At 42.2% G+C, this 22,434-nt stretch overlaps 1 protein-coding gene across 1 annotated transcript in view; it reads left to right on the top strand.

Annotated features, from left to right (window-relative positions):
- Window positions 1-10,156: 10,156 nt before the first annotated feature.
- The window catches only part of inpp5kb (inositol polyphosphate-5-phosphatase Kb), an 87,547-nt gene continuing 75,269 nt past the window's right edge, over window positions 10,157-22,434 (top strand). Inside the window, exon 1 of the mRNA XM_041851516.2 lies at window positions 10,157-10,428. The gene's annotated coding sequence lies outside the window, so the exon portion shown is untranslated. The remainder of the gene's footprint in view (window positions 10,429-22,434) is intronic.

Here is a 22,434-nt window from a genome sequence, read left to right as displayed (position 1 = left end):
TGGTGTCGTCCGCATAGAGGTGGATCCGAGCGTCACCAGCAGCAAGAGCGACATCATTGATATACACAGAGAATAGAGTCGGCCCGAGAATTGAACCCTGTGGCACCCCCATAGAGACGGCCAGAGGTCCAGACAACAGGCCCTTCAATTTGACACATTGAACTCTATCTGAGAAGTAGTTGGTGAACCAGGCGAGGCAGTCATTAGAGAAACCAAGGCTATTTAGTCTGCCAATAAGAATGCGGTGGTTGACAGAGTCGAAAGCCTTGGCCAGGTCGATGAAGACGGCTGCGCAGTACTGTCTTTTATCGATCGCGTTTATAATATCGTTTAGGACCTTGAGCATGGCTGAGGTGCACCCATGACCAGCTCGGAAACCAGATTGCATAGCGGAGAAGGTACGGTGGGATTCGAAATGGTCGGTGATCTGTTTGTTAACTTGGCTTTCAAATACTTTCGAAAGGCAGGGCAGGATGGATATAGGTCTGTAACAGTTTGGATCTAGAGTGTCACCCCCTTTGAAGAGGGGGATGACTGCGGCAGCTTTCCAATCTCTGGGGATCTCAGACGATACGAAAGAGAGGTTGAACAGGCTAGTAATAGGGGTTGCGACAAATTCGACGGCTAATTTTAGAAAGAAAGGGTCCAGATTGTCTAGCCCAGCTGATTTGTAGGGGTCCAGATTTTTCAGCTCTTTCAGAACATCAGCTGTCTGAATTTGTGTGAAGGAGAAGCGGGGGGGGCATGGGCAAGTTGCAGTGGAGGGTGCAGAGCTGGTGGCCGGGGTAGTGGTAGCCAGGTGGAAAGCATGGCCAGCCGTAGCAAAATGCTTGTTGAAATTCTCGATTATTGTAGATTTATCGGTGGTGACAGTGTTTCCTAGCCTCAGTGCAGTGGGCAGTTGGGAAGGGGGGGCTCTTATTTTCCATGGACTTTACAGTGTCCCAAAACTTTTTGGAGTTAGTGCTACAGGATGCAAATTTCTGTTTGAAAAAGCTAGCCGTTGCTTTCCTAACTGATTGTGTATATTGGTTCCTGACTTCCCTAAAAAGTTGCATATCGTGGGGGCTGTTCGATGCTAATGCAGTACGCCACAGGATGTTTTTGTGCTGGTCAAGGGCAGTCAAGTCTGAGGAGAACCAGGGACTATATCTGTTTTTAGTTCTGAATTTTTTGAATGGGGCATGCTTATTTAAGATTGAGAGGAATGCACTTTTAAAGAACAACCAGGCATCCTCTACTGACGGAATGAGGTCAATATCCATCCAGGATACCTGGGCCAGGTCAATTAGAAAGGCCAGCGTTTGACAGTGATGAGGGGTGGTCGTTTGATCGCGGACCCATTACGGACGCAGGCAATAAGGCAGTGATTGCTGAGATCCTGGTTGAAGACAGCGGAAGTGTATTTAGAGGGTACATTTGTCAGGATGATATCTATGAGGGTGCCCATGTTTACAGATTTAGGGTTGTACCTGGTAGGTTCGTTGATAATTTGTGTGAGATTGAGGGCATCTAGTTTAGATTGTAGGTTGGCCGGGGTTTTAAGCATATCCCAGTTTAGGTCACCAAGCAGTACGAACTCTGAGGATAGATGGGGGGCAATCAGTTCACATATGGTGTCCAGGGCACAGCTCGGGGCTGAGGGGGGTCTGTAGCAAGCGGCATCAGTGAGAGACTTATTTCTGGAAAGGTGGATTTTTAGAAGTAGAAGCTCAAACTGTTTGGGCACAGACCTGGATAGTACAATACAGCTCTGCAGGCTATTTCTACAGTAGATTGCAACCCCACCCCCTTTGGCAGTTCTATCGAGACGGAAAATGTTGTAGTTGGGGATGGACATTTCTGAATTTTTGGTGGCCTTCCTAAGCCAGGATTCAGACACTGCTAGAACATCAGGGTTGGCAGAGTGTGCTAACGCAGTGAATAACTCAAACTTAGGGAGGAGGCTTCGGATGTTAACGTGCAAGAAACCAAGGCTTTTACGGTTACAGAAGTCAACAAATGATAACGCCTGGGGAGTAGGAGGGATACTGGGGGCTACAGGGCCTGGGTTAACCTCTACATCACCAGAGGAACAGAGGAGGAGTAGAATAAGGATATGGCTAAAGGCTATAAGAACTGGTCTTCTAGTGCGTTGGGTACAGAGAAAAAAGGGGCAGGTTTCCGGGCGTTGTAGAATAGATTCAGGGCATTATGTACAGAAAAGGATATGGAAGGATATGAGTACAGTGGAGGTTAACCTAAGCGTTGGGTAACGATGAAAGAGATAGCATCACTGGAGGCACCGATTGAGTCGGTCTCCGCGTGTATGGGGGGGTGGGACAAAGGAGCTATCTAAGGCAGGTTGAGCTGGGCTGGGGGATCTACAGTGAAATAGTACAATAAGAAATAACCGAAACAGCAATAAGCAAGGCATATTGACATGGGAGAGAGGCATAAAGCAATCACAGGTGTAATTCGAGAGAGCTAAGACAACAGTTGGTAATGGCGACAAGTTTGGGCTGAGGCTAAACATAAACAGGATGCAGTACAATAAAAAACGAACAGTCCAGCAGGCATCAGCTGTATAGCTGAGTTGTCATAAGGTCCGGTGAACAGCAATAGGATAGTTTGGAGGTAGTTCGGGGGCTGCTAAAGCACTAGCGAGCGAGAGGCCACGGCTAGCGTGTGCTAGCGGGCCGGGGCTAGCAGATGGATCTTCGTGGTCGACGTCGTAACGGGAAGCCTGTTGTAACCACATCAGACGATTTCGTCGGCAGACCAGTCGTGTTGGATCGGCGGGGCTCCGTGTCAACACTAGGAGGTCCCGTCCATTTGACAAAGAGGTAGATAGCCGGGAGATGGGCCTGGCTCAAGGCTAACTCAGGGCTGATTAGCCAACCACAAAACTTCTGTTTGGTTGCAGCTAGCTAGCTAGTAGTGATGAATCCGGTGTTAAAGGTTCAGTGATTCCGGCAGAAAAAAAGATATGTTCAGGGTCGATAACGCGCTGTGCAGACAGTGCAGACAGGCCGAATAATGGTCCAGGCTAGAGCTGGCTGGCTGGTAGGTAGTGCAGGCCACAGCCACGGACAATGGTGAAGACCGCTAACGATGGCTAATAGCAAGTAGCTAGTTAGCTGGCTAGCGATGATCCGGTGTTAAGGTCCAGTGGTTCCGGCAGAAAATCCGATATGCTCTGGCTCGATAGCGCGATGTGCAGCCTGGCCGACAATTGTCCAGGCTAGAGCTGGCTGGTAGGTAGTGCAGGCCATGGCCACGGACAATGGTGAAGACCGCTAATGGTGGCTAATAGCAAGTAGCTAGTTAGCTGGCTAGTTTCAGCCAGAGGTTCTGGATAAAAATGTATGAAGAAACAACAGAATCCGTTTCACATTGGGTGAGGCGGGTTGCAGGAAAGTATATTTAGTTAAAGGATGGAAAGTGAGATTCAGAAATACATACGAAAAAGACTAAAAAACTAAAAAACTAAAAAACAGGCTATTTACATAAAGGACACTACAGAAAACACGACCGTACTGCTATGCCATCTTGGATGCTGTCGTACACATTGATTCAGAGCATCCCAAACATGCTCAATGGGTGACATGTCTGGTGAGTATGCAGGCCATGGAAGAACTGGGACATTTTCAGCTTCCAATAATTTTTTACAGATCCTTGCGACATGGGGCCTTGCATTATCATGCTGAAACATGAGGTGATGGCGGCGGATGAATGGCACGACAGTGGGCCTCAGGATCTCGTCACGGTATCTCTGTGCATTCAAATTGCCATAGATAATATGCAATTGTGTTCGTTGTCCGTAGCTTATGCCTGCCCATACCATAACCCCACCGCCACCAAGGGGCACTCTGTTCACAATGTTGGCATCTGCAAACCACTCGCCCACATGACGGCATACACGCTGTCAGCCATCTGCCCGGTACAGTTAAAACCGGGGTTCATCCGTCAAGAGCACACTTCTCCAGCATGCCAGTGGCCATCGAAGGTGAGCATTTCCCCACTGAAGTCGGTTACGACGCCGAACTGTAGTCAGGGCAAGACCCTGGTGAGGACGATGAGCACGCAGATGAGCTTCTCTGAGACGGTTTCTGACAGTTTGTGCAGAAATTCTTCAGTTGTGCAAACCCACAGTTTCTCAGCTGTCCAGGTGGCTGATCTCAGACGACCCCGCAGGTGAAGAAGCCGGATGTGGTGGTCAATTCTGAACATTCAATTCAAACTCTGGCAACAGCTCTGGTGGACATTCCTGCAGTCAGGATGCCAATTGCACTCAAAACTTGAGACATCTGTGGCATTGTGTTGTGTGACAAAACTGCACATTTTAGAGTGGCCTTTTATTGTCCCCAGCACAAGGTGCACCTGTGTAATGATCACGCTGTTTAATCAGCTTCTTGATATGCCACACCTGTCAGGTGGATCAATTATCTTGGGAAAGGAGAAATGCTCAGTAACAGGGATGTAAACAAATTTGTGCACAGAATATGAGAGAAGAGAGAAAGAAGCCTTTTGTGTGTATGGAAAATTTCTGGGATCTTTAATTTCAGCTCATGAAACATGGGACCAACACTTCACATGTTGCGTTTATATTTTTGTTCAGTATGGAAACGTAGCTACAGTCCACTTAGCTAGCTAGGTAAGGTGAACTCTGATGGTGGGAGTAAGCTAATGTTAGCTAGGTTTACCCCAGCAGTTTCATGATAGCAATCTGGATAGCAATCTGGCCTTAATGGGCATGTATTATCCAGAAGAGGACTGGCCACCCCTCAGAGCCTGGTTCCTCTCTAGGTTTCTTCCTAGGTTCCTGCCTTTCTAGGGAGTTTTTCCTAGCCACCGTGCTTCTACATCTGCATTGCTCGCTGTTTGGGGTTTTAGGCTGGGTTTCTGTATAGCACTTAGTGACATCTGCTGATGTAAAAAGGGATTTATAAATACATTTGATTGATTGATAGTTAATGGCATCAACCTCATCAATCATTTATTGCCTTACCTCCTACATTCGCACACTCCGTATATATATTTCTGTTGTATTTTTGACTTTATGTTTTGCTTACCCCATATGTAACTCTGTGTTGTTGTTTTTATCGCACTGCTTTGCTTTATCTTGGCCAGGTCGCAGTTGTAAATGAGAACTTGTTCTCAACTGGCTTACCTGGTTAAATAAAGGTTTTTATTTTTTTATTTTTGTTTTTTTATCAGATGAAAGCTGGCAAATATATTAGTTCACCTATGTGTCCCTGGTAGCAGCTAGCTGACCCAAATTTTCGATGCCTGGAGATTCGTTTTTTTTTTCCTCCACACGGAAAAGCAGGAAATCTGGAGATTAGTTGTTTTCGGTAGCGGCCAGCACTGCCAAGATAGCAACAATAACAATTAGCCACAATAACAATTAGCAACAATAACAATTAGCAACAATAACAATTAGCCACAATAACAATTAGCAACAATAACAATTAGCAACAATAACAATTAGCCACAATAACAATTAGCAACAATAACAATTAGCAACAATAACAATTAGCAACAATAACAATTAGCCACAAAAGTGGAATTAGCGGTTCACCTTCAAAATAAAAATAAAAGTCCAGTATTGAAACTGATGCAAGCAGATACAAATAGTGGAATCATGCCATATTTGGACTAGATAGCTTAACAAGTTTGGAATATTGTTATATAAATTCAACAGAAGACAATAATTTGTTAATTTGAAGAAGAAGAAAAAAGGACAAATCAGTTGAAATCGCACTGTGGATGTATTAGACTTCAGAATTGCATTGGGGGAATAATTATATTTCACTGTACAGCCTCACCTGTGGAATGTGGATCAATTAAATGGGGTATCAGCCTATTCAGTGACACCCACAGAACACAACTGTATTATCCAAATCAAATCAAATCAAGCTTTATTGATACAGCACGTGCTTCACAGGAAAAAAACGAATAACAAACAAAAAGCTGAAATACTTACGACACAACAAACATAAAAAAACTAAGATAAAAAAACAAAAGAATGACACAAGCTGACTAAAAACCTTCAAGACAAGCAAAGCTACAAAGGTGTGTGTTAAGATCTTTAAAAAATTATGTCCATAGTTCTCAGGTTCTCTGGCAGACTATTCCAGAAGCTGGGGGCATAATAACTAAAGGCTGCCTCCCCATGCCTCTTGGTCCTAGACTTTGGGAGAATTAAAAGGCCAGTGCCAGAGGTCCTGAGGGACCTACTGGGTACATAACTTAAAAGCATGTCTGACATGTATTGGGGTGCACGATCATGGATTTATTTAAAAACCAATAGAAGAATCAAATCATTAATTCTAAAACTCACAGGCAGCCAGTGCAGAGACCTTAAAACCGGTGTAATGTGTGCTCTCCACCTGGTCTTGGTCAGTACCCGTGCAGCAGCATTCTGTATGTTTTGCAGTTGACCAATGGCTTTCTTAGGTAGACCAGCATTACAGTAGTCAAGCCTGCTCGGTCTTGATTTAGCTGGAGGAAGTTGTGAGTCATCCATGTATATAAATCACTAATACAGTCTAATCACTTATCCGTGCAGCTAAAATCCCCTGGTTACACAGAAATGTAAAGTTGTGTATCGTCTGCGTAGCAGTGAAAACCAATGCTGTGCTTTCTGATAACGCTGCCAAGGGGTAATATATATAAACTGAACAGTACCGGACCACATGGTCAACAGTGTTGAATGCCGCACTTAAATCTAAGAGTACAAGGACAGAGAGCTGTTTGGCATCTATGTTGGCTCTAAGATCATTTACCACTTTAACTAAGGCTCTGTGCTGTGGTCAGCCCCAAAACCAGATTGGACATTTTTTTTAATTGAGTTGCACTTAAAAAATAATTTTGCTGTTTGAAAACCAATTCCTCCAGACTTCTGCTTAAGAATGGAAGGTTGGAGATTGTCTGAAAAATGCTAAGAGCTGAATAATCTTTTTAGTGGAGTGGGGAAAGTGCCTGTGAAGCAGGGAGTGATTAACAATAGCTTGCACTTCTTCAGAAATGCAATTAAAAACTGTTTTGAAGAAGGTGGTGGGGATAGGATCGAGAAGGCAGGTAGAAGGCTTAAGTTGTGATATCACTTTCCTGAGCATGTCTGTGTCAACCAGGGAGAATAAATCCATAGTGCCTTTGCGTGGTAGGCTAGGGCACATATCATCAAAACTTCTCATCAGGTCTTGCTTGACTGATACCCAGCCTAACGTTGGTTATCTTATCTCTGAAATATGCGGGGGTAGGATTTATCAGGCCATCCAATGGTCGAGAAGAGAACTCAGAAATGATTCTTATTAATAGTGAGACTTCCAGATATGTACTTTAGGAATAGCTACTTTTTTAAAGTTTCTGTCAATCCATAATTATCGCAATGCTCCTAGAACAAAATACATGTTTGTGTTGGGCCTGTAAGCAAGATTAACCACTTAATCTTAACTGTATTAAGATTAAGTCATGGAATTAGGCAACAGAACATTCCCTAGCTGTACTGCTTGTTTGTAAGTCGGATTTTAGGTATAGGAAAGTATGCACTAACTGTAAAGTCGCTCTGGATAAGAGCGTCTGCTAAATTACTAAAATGTAAATGTCAAATGTCAAATAAAGTTAGAAAAATTAGCCCGTCTGGCATTTCATTTACTATTAAAATTATCAACTAAATCATCACAAGAGGAAGGCAGAATAGGTGATGGAGTGTTGTTCATACACTCAATAAAAATCTGTAGCAACTTCAGACGTAAGACAGCGTTCCCTAATAATGCGTTCAGTATTACCCTGTGTTGCTATGGGCAACAAGGTAGTAAAAAAATACACAGTGGTGATCAGATAAAGCAACATCAACAATAGAGGATATGTCAATAGAAAGCCCCTTGGTAATAACCAGGTCCAGAGTATGGCCGTAGAGGATATGTCAATAGAAAGCCCCTTGGTAATAACCAGGTCCAGAGTATGGCCATAGAGGATATGTCAATAGAAAGCCCCTTGGTAATAACCAGGTCCAGAGTATGGCCGTAGAGGATATGTCAATAGAAAGCCCCTTGGTAATAACCAGGTCCAGAGTATGGCCGTAGAGGATATGTCAACAGAAAGCCCCTTGGTAATAACCAGGTCCAGAGTATGGCCGTAGAGGATATGTCAACAGAAAGCCCCTTGGTAATAACCAGGTCCAGAGTATGGCCGTAGAGGATATGTTAATAGAAAGCCCCTTGGTAATAACCAGGTCCAGAGTATGGCCGTAGAGGATATGTCAATAGAAAGCCCCTTGGTAATAACCAGGTCCAGAGTATGGCCGTAGAGGATATGTCAATAGAAAGCCCCTTGGTAATAACCAGGTCCAGAGGATGGCCGTGGTTATGGGTGGGCCCAGTAACATGTTGGATAAAGTCCATAGAGCTCAAAAGATTCAGAAATTCAATGGCCTTGGAGTCAGCCTCTCCGTCAACATCAATATTAAAATCGCCCAACACAATGATTTTATCATAGTTTTCAAGGACAATAGACAATAGTTCAGATAAATCAGTAAAGAAAGTGGGGCAGTGCTTTGGTGGCCTATACAGGGTTATAGCCAGCACTGGTGGCTGACATTTAAACAGTATAGCATGACGCTCAAAAGACCCAAAGTCGCCAAACAAAATGTCCTGACAGCTGAGAGCATTAGTAAAAATAGAGGCTGTCCCCTCACCCTTTTTGCCTTTTCTGATAGAGTATGAAAAGCTGTAGTCTGGGGGGAGGCTTCAATAAGAGCGGCACTACAGTCTGAAGACAGCCATGTTTCAGTGAGAAACATGCAATCAACTTTGCGCTCAGTAATGAGGTCATTCACGAGAAAGGTTTTACTAGTGATTGCTCAAACATTTAAAAGCGCCATATTCAATGAGTGTCGGCCGCTCCGCCCCCTGGGGCATCTGCCTCGAGGTAACCAATGGAATAACAACCAAATTAGTAACGTTACAACCACGTTTTCTGACAGTCTCCAATCCATCAGAATGGTAGGAGATGACAGTTTGTATAAACTGACTAGAAGGCGGAGTTAAAGGAACATAAATTAGGTTACTCACAATAGCCATAGTTTCTCCAGGAGTTGATATGCTTTCCAAGTCTTCTGTTGCTTATTCTGACATGGGGTATCTGCCGACTCAGTGAAACCCACAGAACACAACTGTGAAGAGTTTACACAAATATTAGCTTTGTAACTCTTATTGCAGGACTTTGACTGTGGAAAATCACCTCACTATTCCGCCTATTGACCGGTGGGCTAATGTGGCTCATTTCACATTGGTGTTACAGTCCTGCAGTAAGAGCTACGACCTTAATATGTGTGTAAACTCTTCACAGTTGTGAACATTTCATGGACCCAAGATCCTAGGCAAGGATGTACAATGCATACTGTATGCCCCCAATTCAATTCTGAAGTCTAACACATCCACAGTGCGATTTCAACTGATTTTAATTGTTTTTGTCAAATTAAGTAATTATGTCTTTTGTTGAATTTATATAACAATATTCCAAACGTGTTAAGCATGATCTGGTCCAAATATGGCCCACTATTTGTATCTGTTTGCGTCAGTTTCAATGCAGGACTTTTATTTTGAAGGCAAACTGCAAATTTCACTAGTGTGGCTAATCATTTTTGTGGCTATCTTCACATAGGGTGGTGCAAAAGCGGGCAAAGGCGAGCAAGCAACACCAGGTGACATGGATCATCCAATGGTGTGTTAGATACCACCCACAGACATTTTATTGACACGCCCTCATTATCATATTGGAGGAAGAAATACAGGAATATATAAATTAATAAAATAAATAAAAGTTTTAATAATTAGATAATACATAGATAAATAATTAAATACATACAGATACTTAGAGAAAATGAAAGTCAGTATTTTTGTATTTCCTTGCTTATTTATTTAATTATGTGTGCATTTATTTAGTTATTATTGTGACAGGTGCGGTCCTCCATATGGAGTAAAACATCCATTTAAAATGTCAGAAGCAAACATTTTACATTTCTTTCAGGAGCCTACTCAACTTAAACCCAACTTGTTGTGTTATTTCTAAAACAACCCAACAAGCCGAAATTAACCCAACAGAGCGTTACGGTATTATAACAGCCTGCAGACGCTGGTGTCACGCATATGTTAGTCAGGCGGTGGTATCAAGACACGTCAGTCAGACGTCCAGTGGTAGGTGACCGTAGCTCACTCGTCAGTCAGACGTCCAGTGGTAGGTGACCGTAGCTCACTCGTCAGTCAGACGTCCAGTGGTAGGTGACCGTAGCTCACTCGTCAGTCAGACGTCCAGTGGTAGGTGACCGTAGCTCACTCGGCTCATTATCGTTTATCACTCAGGACGACACTGGTTATCTGCGTGCAGCGAGTCATCCGTTTTTACCGGACACCGCGGGACACACTCCACACACACACCCAGGTAGGCTAAGCACGCACGGGCGTGTGTTCATGTTGTCTTCGTGTTTTGTTGCAGCTGTAGTTTATATAATTGTTGATAATAGTTGTTGGAGAGTCCTCCCAAAATCGGATTTGGGAGAATGCAGAGAAGTTGATGCGCTCTAGTGGAGTTGCTACTCTCTCGTCTCTACTGTTAAAGTAACTATTTTCACAAGTCAGGGACCAGGAGAAACATATAGGAGAGACACGGTATGGCCTTATGGGGTATTATAGAGCGAATACCTATCCATGGTATGGATGATTATGTTATTGTTGTCTGTGTGAGCAGTATACCAATCAGGCCCACAGAGAAGAGAGAGAGGTGTGGGAGCATGATACTGTAAAGCAACAGTATCAACACAAGTCTTATCGTTCAACAGTATCAACACACGTCTTATCGTTCAACAGTACAGTGGTTCCTCATTTCAAAGATGCATCATACTGCAGTATAGTATGGGACGCTAAAGCATGCAGTGATATGCTTCGGTTGAGTCGCAGAGCTTGTAATGCTCAATTGAAACACCAGAGGGCATCTTTGAGCACATCTACTCCACCTAGACTTTTATTAAGGAAAACACTAAGATGTTGATGAACAAATACTGTATGCTTATTCTAGCGATATACAGTATATACATCATTACCTATTAGAAGGTTGTTAATGATTCATATGTGGATTATAATAGGGAGGCAGGTAGCTTAGTGGGTAAGAGCGTTGTGCCAGTAACCGAAAGGTCGCTGGTTCTAATCCCAGAGCCGACTAGGTGAAACATCTGCCGACGTGCCCTTAAGCAAGGCACTTAACCCTAATTGCTCCTGTAAGTCGCTCTGGATAAGAGTGTCTGCTAAATGACTAAAATGTAAAAATAATACATTGACATACTGTATTTGCAGGGGGTTGATACATTTCCATCAGGTGTGTGATATTGAGTTAGAAATGTCAAACTTGTGTCAGGTGAACTGTCTTTTGCTCTGATACTTTAGTTCAATGATTTGTAGTCAATGAACAGCGTTCTCACGTAAGTGTTCCTCTTGTCCAGGTGGGAAAGGGCAGTGTGGAGTGCAATAGAGATCTGTGGATCTGTTGGGGCGGTATGCAAATTGGAGTGGGTCTAGGGTTTCTGGGATAATGGTGTTGATGTGAGCCATAACCAGCCTTTCAAAGCACTTCATCTCCACAGAGGAACTCTTTCGCTTTGTCATTATGGGGTATTGTGTGTAGATTGATGAGGGAAAAAAATAATTTAATCCATTTTAGAATAAGGCTGTAATGTAACAAAATGTGGAAAAAGTCAAGGGGTCTGAATACTTTCCGAATGCACTGTATATACTGTATATGTAATTAAAAGTCTCGTGATAGTTTGGCTACATTTTCAGGGGCCTCCCTCATATCAGCATCGGTCTGGACATGACAGACTGTAGCCAATACCATAGACTATCACCTACACTTTGACATGACAGACTGTAGCCAATACCATAGACTATCACCTACACTGACATGACAGACTGTAGTCAATACCATAGACTATCACCTACACTTTGACATGACAGACTGTAGCCAATACCATAGACTATCACCTACACTTTGACATGACAGACTGTAGCCAATACCATAGACTATCACCTACACTTTGACATGACAGACTGTAGCCAATACCATAGACTATCACCTACACTTTGACATGACAGACTGTAGTCAATACCATAGACTATCACCTAGACTGACATGACAGACTGTAGTCAATACCATAGACTATCACCTACACTTTGACATGACAGACTGTAGTCAATACCATAGACTATCACCTAGACTGACATGACAGACTGTAGTCAATACCATAGACTATCACCTACACTTTGACATGACAGACTGTAGTCAATACCATAGACTATCACCTACACTTTGACATGACAGACTGTAGCCAATACCATAGACTATCACCTACACTTTGACATGACAGACTGTAGCCAATACCATAGACTATCACCTAGACTGACATGACAGACTGTAGTCAATACCATAGACTATCACCTACACTTTGACATGACAGACTGTAGCCAATACCATAGACTATCACCTACACTTTGACATGACAGACTGTAGTCAATACCATAGACTATCACCTACACTTTGACATGACAGACTGTAGTCAATACCATAGACTATCACCTAGACTGACATGACAGACTGTAGCCAATACCATAGACTATCACCTACACTTTGACATGACAGACTGTAGCCAATACCATAGACTATCACCTAGACTGACATGACAGACTGTAGTCAATACCATAGACTATCACCTACACTTTGACATGACAGACTGTAGTCAATACCATAGACTATCACCTACACTTTGACATGACAGACTGTAGTCAATACCATAGACTATCACCTACACTTTGACATGACAGACTGTAGCCAATACCATAGACTATCACCTAGACTGACATGACAGACTGTAGTCAATACCATAGACTATCACCTAGACTGACATGACAGACTGTAGTCAATACCATAGACTATCACCTAGACTGACATGACAGACTGTAGCCAATACCATAGACTATCACCTACACTTTGACATGACAGACTGTAGCCAATACCATAGACTATCACCTAGACTGACATGACAGACTGTAGTCAATACCATAGACTATCACCTAGACTGACATGACATACTGTAGCCAATACCATAGACTATCACCTACACTTTGACATGACAGACTGTAGTCAATACCATAGACTATCACCTAGACTGACATGACAGACTGTAGCCAATACCATAGACTATCACCTACACTTTGACATGACAGACTGTAGTCAATACCATAGACTATCACCTACACTTTGACATGACAGACTGTAGCCAATACCATAGACTATCACCTAGACTGACATGACAGACTGTAGTCAATACCATAGACTATCACCTACACTTTGACATGACAGACTGTAGTTAATACCATAGACTATCACCTAGACTGACATGGCAGACTGTAGCCAATACCATAGACTATCACCTACACTTTGACATGACAGACTGTAGTCAATACCATAGACTATCACCTACACTTTGACATGACAGACTGTAGTCAATACCATAGACTATCACCTAGACTGACATGACAGACTGTAGTCAATACCATAGACTATCACCTACACTTTGACATGACAGACTGTAGTCAATACCATAGACTATCACCTAGACTGACATGACAGACTGTAGTCAATACCATAGACTATCACCTACACTTTGACATGACAGACTGTAGCCAATACCATAGACTATCACCTAGACTGACATGACAGACTGTAGTCAATACCATAGACTATCACCTACACTTTGACATGACAGACTGTAGCCAATACCATAGACTATCACCTAGACTGACATGACAGACTGTAGCCAATACCATAGACTATCACCTACACTTTGACATGACAGACTGTAGCCAATACCATAGACTATCACCTACACTTTGACATGACAGACTGTAGTCAATACCATAGACTATCACCTACACTTTGACATGACAGACTGTAGCCAATACCATAGACTATCACCTACACTTTGACATGACAGACTGTAGCCAATACCATAGACTATCACCTAGACTGACATGACAGACTGTAGTCAATACCATAGACTATCACATAGACTGACATGACAGACTGTAGCCAATACCATAGACTATCACCTACACTTTGACATGACAGACTGTAACCAATACCATAGACTATCACCTACACTTTGACATGACAGACTGTAGCCAATACCATAGACTATCACCTAGACTGACATGACAGACTGTAGCCAATACCATAGACTATCACCTACACTTTGACATGACAGACTGTAGTCAATACCATAGACTATCACCTACACTTTGACATGACAGACTGTAGTCAATACCATAGACTATCACCTAGACTGACATGACAGACTGTAGTCAATACCATAGACTATCACCTAGACTGACATGACAGACTGTAGCCAATACCATAGACTATCACCTACACTTTGACATGACAGACTGTAGTCAATACCATAGACTATCACCTACACTTTGACATGACAGACTGTAGTCAATACCATAGACTATCACCTAGACTGACATGACAGACTGTAGCCAATACCATAGACTATCACCTACACTTTGACATGACAGACTGTAGCCAATACCATAGACTATCACCTACACTTTGACATGACAGACTGTAGTCAATACCATAGACTATCACCTAGACTGACATGACAGACTGTAGCCAATACCATAGACTATCACCTACACTTTGACATGACAGACTGTAGCCAATACCATAGACTATCACCTACACTTTGACATGACAGACTGTAGTCAATACCATAGACTATCACCTAGACTGACATGACAGACTGTAGTCAATACCATAGACTATCACCTAGACTGACATGACAGACTGTAGCCAATACCATAGACTATCACCTACACTTTGACATGACAGACTGTAGTCAATACCATAGACTATCACCTACACTTTGACATGACAGACTGTAGTCAATACCATAGACTATCACCTAGACTGACATGACAGACTGTAGCCAATACCATAGACTATCACCTACACTTTGACATGACAGACTGTAGTCAATACCATAGACTATCACCTACACTTTGACATGACAGACTGTAGCCAATACCATAGACTATCACCTAGACTGACATGACAGACTGTAGCCAATACCATAGACTATCACCTACACTTTGACATGACAGACTGTAGCCAATACCATAGACTATCACCTAGACTGACATGACAGACTGTAGTCAATACCATAGACTATCACCTACACTTTGACATGACAGACTGTAGCCAATACCATAGACTATCACCTAGACTGACATGACAGACTGTAGTCAATACCATAGACTATCACCTACACTTTGACATGACAGACTGTAGTCAATACCATAGACTATCACCTACACTTTGACATGACAGACTGTAGCCAATACCATAGACTATCACCTAGACTGACATGACAGACTGTAGTCAATACCATAGACTATCACCTACACTTTGACATGACAGACTGTAGTCAATACCATAGACTATCACCTACACTTTGACATGACAGACTGTAGCCAATACCATAGACTATCACCTACACTTTGACATGACAGACTGTAGCCAATACCATAGACTATCACCTAGACTGACATGACAGACTGTAGCCAATACCATAGACTATCACCTACACTTTGACATGACAGACTGTAGTCAATACCATAGACTATCACCTACACTTTGACATGACAGACTGTAGCCAATACCATAGACTATCACCTAGACTGACATGACAGACTGTAGTCAATACCATAGACTATCACCTACACTTTGACATGACAGACTGTAGTCAATACCATAGACTATCACCTAGACTGACATGACAGACTGTAGTCAATACCATAGACTATCACCTACACTTTGACATGACAGACTGTAGTCAATACCATAGACTATCACCTACACTTTGACATGACAGACTGTAGTCAATACCATAGACTATCACCTACACTTTGACATGACAGACTGTAGCCAATACCATAGACTATCACCTAGACTGACATGACAGACTGTAGTCAATACCATAGACTATCACCTACACTTTGACATGACAGACTGTAGCCAATACCATAGACTATCACCTAGACTGACATGACAGACTGTAGTCAATACCATAGACTATCACCTACACTTTGACATGACAGACTGTAGCCAATACCATAGACTATCACCTAGACTGACATGACAGACTGTAGTCAATACCATAGACTATCACCTACACTTTGACATGACAGACTGTAGTCAATACCATAGACTATCACCTACACTTTGACATGACAGACTGTAGCCAATACCATAGACTATCACCTACACTTTGACATGACAGACTGTAGTCAATACCATAGACTATCACCTACACTTTGACATGACAGACTGTAGTCAATACCATAGACTATCACCTACACTTTGACATGACAGACTGTAGCCAATACCATAGACTATCACCTACACTTTGACATGACAGACTGTAGCCAATACCATAGACTATCACCTAGACTGACATGACAGACTGTAGCCAATACCATAGACTATCACCTACACTTTGACATGACAGACTGTAGTCAATACCATAGACTATCACCTACACTTTGACATGACAGACTGTAGTCAATACCATAGACTATCACCTACACTTTGACATGACAGACTGTAGCCAATACCATAGACTATCACCTACACTTTGACATGACAGACTGTAGTCAATACCATAGACTATCACCTACACTTTGACATGACAGACTGTAGTCAATACCATAGACTATCACCTACACTTTGACATGGCAGACTGTAGTCAATACCATAGACTATCACCTAGACTGACATGACAGACTGTAGTCAATACCATAGACTATCACCTACACTTTGACATGGCAGACTGTAGTCAATACCATAGACTATCACCTAGACTGACATGACAGACTGTAGTCAATACCATAGACTATAACCTACACTTTGACATGGCAGACTGTAGTCAATACCATAGACTATCACCTACACTTTGACATGGCAGACTGTAGTCAATACCATAGACTATCACCTAGACTGACATGACAGACTGTAGTCAATACCATAGACTATCACCTACACTTTGACATGACAGACTGTAGTCAATACCATAGACTATCACCTACACTTTGACATGGCAGACTGTAGTCAATACCATAGACTATCACCTACACTTTGACATGGCAGACTGTAGTCAATACCATAGACTATCACCTACACTTTGACATGGCAGACTGTAGTCAATACCATAGACTATCACCTACACTTTGACATGGCAGACTGTAGTCAATACCATAGACTATCACCTACACTTTGACATGACAGACTGTAGCCAATACCATAGACTATCACCTACACTTTGACATGACAGACTGTAGTCAATACCATAGACTATCACCTACACTTTGACATGACAGACTGTAGCCAATACCATAGACTATCACCTACACTTTGACATGACAGACTGTAGTCAATACCATAGACTATCACCTAGACTGACATGACAGACTGTAGCCAATACCATAGACTATCAGCTACACTTTGACATGACAGACTGTAGTCAATACCATAGACTATCAGCTACACTTTGACATGACAGACTGTAGTCAATACCATAGACTATCACCTACACTTTGACATGACAGACTGTAGTCAATACCATAGACTATCACCTACACTTTGACATGACAGACTGTAGTCAATACCATAGACTATCACCCTAGACTGACACGACAGACTGTAGCCAATACCATAGACTATCACCTACACTGACATGACAGACTGTAGTCAATACCATAGACTATCACCTACACTTTGACATGACAGACTGTAGCCAATACCATAGACTATCATCTACACTTTGACATGACAGACTGTAGCCAATACCATAGACTATCAGCTACACTTTGACATGACAGACTGTAGTCAATACCATAGACTATCAGCTACACTTTGACATGACAGACTGTAGTCAATACCATAGACTATCACCTACACTTTGACATGACAGACTGTAGTCAATACCATAGACTATCACCTACACTTTGACATGACAGACTGTAGTCAATACCATAGACTATCACCTAGACTGACACGACAGACTGTAGCCAATACCATAGACTATCACCTACACTGACATGACAGACTGTAGTCAATACCATAGACTATCACCTACACTTTGACATGACAGACTGTAGCCAATACCATAGACTATCACCTACACTTTGACATGACAGACTGTAGTCAATACCATAGACTATCACCTACACTTTGACATGACAGACTGTAGCCAATACCATAGACTATCACCTACACTTTGACATGACAGACTGTAGCCAATACCATAGACTATCACCTACACTTTGACATGACAGACTGTAGTCAATACCATAGACTATCACCTACACTTTGACATGACAGACTGTAGTCAATACCATAGACTATCACCTACACTTTGACATGACAGACTGTAGTCAATACCATAGACTATCACCTACACTTTGACATGACAGACTGTAGTCAATACCATAGACTATCACCTACACTTTGACATGACAGACTGTAGTCAATACCATAGACTATCACCTACACTTTGACATGACAGACTGTAGTCAATACCATAGACTATCACCTACACTTTGACATGACAGACTGTAGTCAATACCATAGACTATCACCTACACTTTGACACGACAGACTGTAGTCAATACCATAGACTATCACCTACACTTTGACATGACAGACTGTAGTCAATACCATAGACTATCACCTACACTTTGACACGACAGACTGTAGTCAATACCATAGACTATCACCTAGACTGACATGACAGACTGTAGTCAATACCATAGACTATCACCTACACTTTGACATGACAGACTGTAGCCAATACCATAGACTATCACCTAGACTGACATGACAGACTGTAGCCAATACCACAGACTATCACCTACACTTTGACATGACAGACTGTAGTCAATACCATAGACTATCACCTACACTTTGACACGACAGACTGTAGCCAATACCATAGACTATCACCTAGACTGACATGACAGACTGTAGTCAATACCATAGACTATCACCTACACTTTGACATGACAGACTGTAGTTAATACCATAGACTATCACCTAGACTGACATGGCAGACTGTAGCCAATACCATAGACTATCACCTACACTTTGACATGACAGACTGTAGTCAATACCATAGACTATCACCTACACTTTGACATGACAGACTGTAGTCAATACCATAGACTATCACCTAGACTGACATGACAGACTGTAGTCAATACCATAGACTATCACCTACACTTTGACATGACAGACTGTAGTCAATACCATAGACTATCACCTAGACTGACATGACAGACTGTAGTCAATACCATAGACTATCACCTACACTTTGACATGACAGACTGTAGCCAATACCATAGACTATCACCTAGACTGACATGACAGACTGTAGTCAATACCATAGACTATCACCTACACTTTGACATGACAGACTGTAGCCAATACCATAGACTATCACCTAGACTGACATGACAGACTGTAGCCAATACCATAGACTATCACCTACACTTTGACATGACAGACTGTAGCCAATACCATAGACTATCACCTACACTTTGACATGACAGACTGTAGTCAATACCATAGACTATCACCTACACTTTGACATGACAGACTGTAGCCAATACCATAGACTATCACCTACACTTTGACATGACAGACTGTAGCCAATACCACAGACTATCACCTAGACTGACATGACAGACTGTAGTCAATACCATCGACTATCACATAGACTGACATGACAGACTGTAGCCAATACCATAGACTATCACCTACACTTTGACATGACAGACTGTAACCAATACCATAGACTATCACCTACACTTTGACATGACAGACTGTAGCCAATACCATAGACTATCACCTACACTTTGACATGGCAGACTGTAGCCAATACCATAGACTATCACCTAGACTGACATGACAGACTGTAGCCAATACCATAGACTATCACCTACACTTTGACATGACAGACTGTAGCCAATACCATAGACTATCACCTAGACTGACATGACAGACTGTAGCCAATACCATAGACTATCACCTACACTTTGACATGACAGACTGTAGTCAATACCACAGACTATCACCTAGACTGACATGACAGACTGTAGTCAATACCATAGACTATCACCTAGACTGACATGACAGACTGTAGTCAATACCATAGACTATCACCTACACTTTGACATGACAGACTGTAGCCAATACCATAGACTATCACCTAGACTGACATGACAGACTGTAGCCAATACCATAGACTATCACCTACACTTTGACATGACAGACTGCAGTCAATACCATAGACTATCACCTACACTTTGACATGACAGACTGTAGTCAATACCATAGACTATCACCTAGACTGACATGACAGACTGTAGTCAATACCATAGACTATCACCTAGACTGACATGACAGACTGTAGCCAATACCATAGACTATCACCTACACTTTGACATGACAGACTGTAGTCAATACCATAGACTATCACCTACACTTTGACATGACAGACTGTAGTCAATACCATAGACTATCACCTAGACTGACATGACAGACTGTAGCCAATACCATAGACTATCACCTACACTTTGACATGACAGACTGTAGCCAATACCATAGACTATCACCTACACTTTGACATGACAGACTGTAGTCAATACCATAGACTATCACCTAGACTGACATGACAGACTGTAGCCAATACCATAGACTATCACCTACACTTTGACATGACAGACTGTAGCCAATACCATAGACTATCACCTACACTTTGACATGACAGACTGTAGTCAATACCATAGACTATCACCTAGACTGACATGACAGACTGTAGTCAATACCATAGACTATCACCTAGACTGACATGACAGACTGTAGCCAATACCATAGACTATCACCTACACTTTGACATGACAGACTGTAGTCAATACCATAGACTATCACCTACACTTTGACATGACAGACTGTAGTCAATACCATAGACTATCACCTAGACTGACATGACAGACTGTAGCCAATACCATAGACTATCACCTACACTTTGACATGACAGACTGTAGTCAATACCATAGACTATCACCTACACTTTGACATGACAGACTGTAGCCAATACCATAGACTATCACCTAGACTGACATGACAGACTGTAGTCAATACCATAGACTATCACCTACACTTTGACATGACAGACTGTAGCCAATACCATAGACTATCACCTAGACTGACATGACAGACTGTAGTCAATACCATAGACTATCACCTACACTTTGACATGACAGACTGTAGCCAATACCATAGACTATCACCTAGACTGACATGACAGACTGTAGTCAATACCATAGACTATCACCTACACTTTGACATGACAGACTGTAGTCAATACCATAGACTATCACCTACACTTTGACATGACAGACTGTAGCCAATACCATAGACTATCACCTAGACTGACATGACAGACTGTAGCCAATACCATAGACTATCACCTACACTTTGACATGACAGACTGTAGTCAATACCATAGACTATCACCTACACTTTGACATGACAGACTGTAGCCAATACCATAGACTATCACCTACACTTTGACATGACAGACTGTAGCCAATACCATAGACTATCACCTAGACTGACATGACAGACTGTAGCCAATACCATAGACTATCACCTACACTTTGACATGACAGACTGTAGTCAATACCATAGACTATCACCTACACTTTGACATGACAGACTGTAGCCAATACCATAGACTATCACCTAGACTGACATGACAGACTGTAGTCAATACCATAGACTATCACCTACACTTTGACATGACAGACTGTAGTCAATACCATAGACTATCACCTAGACTGACATGACAGACTGTAGTCAATACCATAGACTATCACCTACACTTTGACATGACAGACTGTAGTCAATACCATAGACTATCACCTACACTTTGACATGACAGACTGTAGTCAATACCATAGACTATCACCTACACTTTGACATGACAGACTGTAGCCAATACCATAGACTATCACCTAGACTGACATGACAGACTGTAGTCAATACCATAGACTATCACCTACACTTTGACATGACAGACTGTAGCCAATACCATAGACTATCACCTAGACTGACATGACAGACTGTAGTCAATACCATAGACTATCACCTACACTTTGACATGACAGACTGTAGCCAATACCATAGACTATCACCTAGACTGACATGACAGACTGTAGTCAATACCATAGACTATCACCTACACTTTGACATGACAGACTGTAGTCAATACCA

Source organism: Coregonus clupeaformis, chromosome 27 (genome assembly GCF_020615455.1).
Source record: "Coregonus clupeaformis isolate EN_2021a chromosome 27, ASM2061545v1, whole genome shotgun sequence".
NCBI lineage: Eukaryota > Metazoa > Chordata > Actinopteri > Salmoniformes > Salmonidae > Coregonus > Coregonus clupeaformis.
This window is presented reverse-complemented; position numbering and strand designations above follow the sequence as displayed.